This window comes from Marmota monax, unplaced genomic scaffold (genome assembly GCF_021218885.2).
Source record: "Marmota monax isolate L192 unplaced genomic scaffold, Marmota_monax_Labrador192_F-V1.1 WCK01_AAM20220418_F8-fsc00010, whole genome shotgun sequence".
NCBI classification, from domain to species: domain Eukaryota; kingdom Metazoa; phylum Chordata; class Mammalia; order Rodentia; family Sciuridae; genus Marmota; species Marmota monax.
Window position 1 is genome coordinate 4,760,710 of NW_026692321.1, and position 4,481 is coordinate 4,765,190.

The 4,481-nt window shown below is 52.0% G+C and overlaps 1 non-coding gene across 1 annotated transcript; it reads left to right on the forward strand.

Annotated features, from left to right (window-relative positions):
* The first annotated feature begins 261 nt into the window (after positions 1-261).
* On the forward strand, positions 262-372 carry LOC124090876 (U6 spliceosomal RNA). The gene has a single exon (XR_006851262.1). It is a non-coding gene; the product is annotated as a U6 spliceosomal RNA (small nuclear RNA).
* The last annotated feature ends 4,109 nt before the right edge of the window (positions 373-4,481 follow it).

A 4,481-nucleotide genomic window follows, 5' to 3' on the forward strand; every position in this document is an offset into this window, starting at 1 on the left:
ATGGGCACACACACACACACATACACACAGTCTCTCTCTCTCTGTCTCTCTCTCTGTCTCTCTCTCTCTCTCCCTCCCACTTGGGATTCAGCCACATAGATATACAGACCTGGGGCTGAGGTTGTGGCTCAGTGGTGGAGCGCTTGCCTAGCACGCGTGAGGTGCTGGGTTCCAGCCTCAGCACCATATAAACTAAATAAATAAATACATAAAGGTATTGTGTCCATCTACAGCTAAAAAAAGTACATTAAAAAATATACAGTGCTCGCTTGGGCAGCACATATACTAAAATTGGAATGATACAGAAAAGATTAGCAAGGCCCCCTGATTAGCAAGGATGACAGGCAAATCCATGAAGCATTCCATGAACACACACACACACACACACACACATACCTTTTAGTGTTACTCCCCTCCCCCACCAAGAGTTGAGTTTTTGCCACCTGCACCCAGAGACACGTACACATACTCTGCTATTCCACAAGCTGCCCTTCCCTGCTTGATGGTGGTGACTAGCTGGGAATGACAGGAGCGGAGGTGGCAGGGAGGCCCAGGCTTGGACCTGTCCTGCCAGGATCAGTGTCAGAAAGCACCACACACTTGGGGATAAAGCCCACTCCACACTGTAGCTGGCAGCCTCCACACTGTAGCTGGCCCCTCTAATGGAGGGGCCTATGGAATAGACCATGCTTGTTTTTTCTAAAAAGTGCTGCAGTAAAATCTCTCGCGCGTGGAAGCTGTAATCTGTCCAGCTCACCACGCTTCGTGTCCTGGGTGTGGTGTGGAAGGCCAGCCAGTGCTATGGGAACTCAGGCTGGAGCTGAGCAGGGTGGACTTCTGACCTAGATTTGATGTGCTGTCCACCCTGTGGGCCTAGGTCTCCTCACCTGTAAAGCAGGGATACTGATGTCAACCCCATTCATGAAGGGTGGTGCCTAGAACACAGTTGGGTACAGGAAGATTCCCCCAAACTCGTGGTTTGCTGGGGGCAGATCCCCACCCTCAGTATCCTGAGAATTAGTAGTAACCTGGCATGAAAGCCAGAGATGCCAACAATACTCACAATTCCTCTGGCATCATGGGGACACTGACTCCAAGATACAAGCATGACACAGCTTGAACACACAGGCACACGGGGCGCAGCAGGGTGGCCCCAAAGGCTGCATCCAGCAGGGCTCAGGTGGCTCCTTGCACATCTCCTTCCTTCCACAAGCCCCTGGGGTTGGTGGAGCAGGAAGGGTGAGAAGTCACCCTGCTGTGCTGCCTCCTTGGAATCTGTCAGAGAGCCACCACATCCTCAGTGGAGGAAGAAAGGCAAAGTGGAGATCAAGGTCCTCAAGCCTTTAAGTGATGAGAGAGAATTCAGGCCCAGGGCGCTCTCTCAATTTTAATTTTATTTTTTTCTGGTACTGAGCTACATCTTTTTATTTTTAAAATCTTGCCACAGGGTCTTGCTAAGTTGCTCAGGTTGACCTTAAACTTGTGATCCTCCTGCCTCAGCCTACTGGGTCACTGGGATGACAGGTGTACACCTCTGCATCTGGCTAATTTGAATTTTTTCAGGTTGACACCTAATAGTACTTACTTTTGGTAGATGACCTTATGATTTTTACATGTGTTTACTGTTAAATGATCAAGTCAGCATCACTAGCATTTCCACTGCCTCAGGTTATCATCCTACGTTTTGGGGCCTTCACATTCTTCCCTCTAGTTATCTTGGAATGTGTAGTTATATGTCCAGGACAAGACCATCACTTTCTAACTCCCGCAGCTACACCCTCCACATTCTGCCCAGTCCCTCGCCCCTGAGATGTGAGGAGAGGATGCGGTTGGGGGTCCAGGCCTGGTCAGGGTTGCAGCTGTGTCACTAACTCACATAAAACACCCTTCTCTTGGCCTCAGTTGCCCATTTGTGACAGAGAGGGATCCGACTCTAAAGTCTGCAAGGTTCTCTCTGGCTCCAACACTTTGATTTGATACCTTCTGGAAGAGGTTTGGGACCTCGAAAAAAGAGGCCAGCTGCTCTGGGTTTGCCCAGCTCGGAGGCCCGACGGAGGCCCTGGGGGCTTTGGCTCCACCGATTTCGGGCCTCAGGAGTTCTTCCCCAGGCCGGGCCAGCCGCTGTGCTTTCTCACCCTTCCATTCCGGTCTATATGACAAAATGACTAAAAATACCGTGCTGCCCACGGGCCGCCATCCGGCCAGGCCCCTCCCTTGCACCGATTCATTTCCAGTCTTAGGTGTGCCACAGATGAGAGCCCGGGACAGGCCACGTCTGGAAATTCTGAGTCTCAGTCCCGCTGCTCTGGCTAGGCAGAGTGGCCAGGCCAAGCAGGAAGAGTCCTGGGCACTTTCCACTGTGCAGCTGGGTGAATTTGGCACCACTGGACCTCAGTGTCCTTATCTAGAAAATGGGGGTGACCGTCCCCTTGTTGTTATGCCGTGGGAATCATGTGACATAGTGTGGGTGAGAGGCCTGACGCAGGCTGAGGGCTGGATCTATGTCAGTTCCCATTTCCCCTGGTCCCTCCTCCTACTCTGCCCTTTCTGGAGGGTCCTCTTACTAGGAAACCGTGGCCCTGGCTAGCTCGGGCTCCAGCTGACCCAGTCTTGGGCGAGCTCTGCAGACAGGCCTTATTTGTTGTTTGCCATGGTCACAATGATGAATGGTGTGGGGACCTCAGGTGATGAAGGTACTCAGGGGCAGGCTGCAAGCCTTCATTGAGGGTCTGAGCACCTCATGTCCCCTCATTGTCCCCCCACTTCACAGCAGCTTAAGCCACCACACGCTGGTGCCTCTAGTCTCTGTGGTGAGTTCTGTGGAGCCCAGTAGACGGGTAATTAAAGGGTGAGATCAAAGGCAGAGGGTGGGGGGACTCTGCCTGAGGTGACCCCAGGCTCATTGTTTAAACTTCCAGACTCCTAGCTGTCTCCTCTGCAAAGAGAAAAACATAACCTCTCCCCCCACACAGGAGGTGGGGCCCGAGGAGACAGGAACGGGGCACACACACGTGTACACATGCCTGTGGTGACTTAAGCTGCCGTGACGTAGGGGACACACGTTCACCAAATGTTCAATGTAGCCTGCACTCAGGTCACGCCTGCTCTGTGGAGAGGTGGTCACCCTGCCACTTCTGGTCCCTGAGGTGGGACACCCGCCTCGTGTGCTTGATGGCCTGCAAGGTGCTCATCACAATCCAGGCCCTCATTAATCCTCCATGTTCCTGGGCCTCGGCACCGTTGGCTGCCACCAGGAAGCCTGTGTCGTGACCTCTCAGGTTCTAGAACAGAGGCCAGCCAACCTGCCCGTGACCCTAAGTGCTCCCCTGTGAGTCAGCACAGGAGGGTGGAGTGCTGCTGTCCACGTGCATCAAGGACAGAGGGAAGCTCGCCTCTTTCCTCTGTCACTTTTCTCTTGTGGTGCAGGGGACGGAACTCGGGGCCTCAGGCCTGCCAGCAGGTGCTCTCCCACTGAGCCCACCCTGGCCCTCCTTTCACTTCCGTGTTGTGCCCGGGTGTTAAAGAAGGTGTGCTGTGAAAACGCAGGAGCACCTCCTGCCCTGCCTGCCCGAAGCTGCCACTCTCAGTCTGTCCACCTGCTTCTGGTGTGGACTCTACTTCAGCTGACACACTTGCAAAATTGCTCTTGACTCTTTCGGTGTGGACACAATCACTGACTTCTCATCACCGGAGAATGGAAATTGAGTTCACCTGCTCTTAGCTCTCCTGAGACAGGTGAAGCCTTCCTGTGTCTCTTCCTTCCTATGAACCAGGATTTAACTTTGACATTCTATAGTCACTGTACCTCCTTTAGCCAAGGAAACACTGCTATAGTTTGTTTGTTTTTTTAAACAATGTAGTAAATGATGACTGCTTTTTCTTCCCTGCAAGAATTTTTTTAATCCCTGAAGCTAATAATTGTCTCTTTTGATTGTTTGATTTTCAGTATATTAATCACTCCAGACTTTGCACCAGGCATCTCGGGGTCCTCCTGAGACATGCCCAGGCATCACGGCTCTATCCAGTTTCATCTGTCTCTCCAGGCATTTTCCAGCCACCTGACTCTGGGCCCTGTGCCTCGGGTTCTGCTCTCTTCCTTCCAGAGCTGCTGTAAGAAATCCAGCCGACCTCTCTTGTTGTAGGGACAAATGAAGCAAGGCACCGAAGACAGCAGGAAACAGTTTTATTTGGCTGCAACCAGGTTCAGGGGGCACAGCTTTTGCTGTAGTCAATCAATCCCCTGAACCCCGAGTTCAGGGAGTTTCAAAATTTTATACCCAGCATGTAAGGGGAGGGGCTCAGAAGTTCACAGTCTGCAGAAGTTCACATAAAGCAGCTTTTTCTTTCACTGTTTTGGGCAAGTTAACCCTTCAAGGACCACACCTGAGAAGGGGAGAGCTTCTTCTCCCCTTTCTTTCCTCCCCCTGCCAGCTGTTACCATGGAGCCCATTTGTAACTTCTCTTAAAAATGTAGACATCTC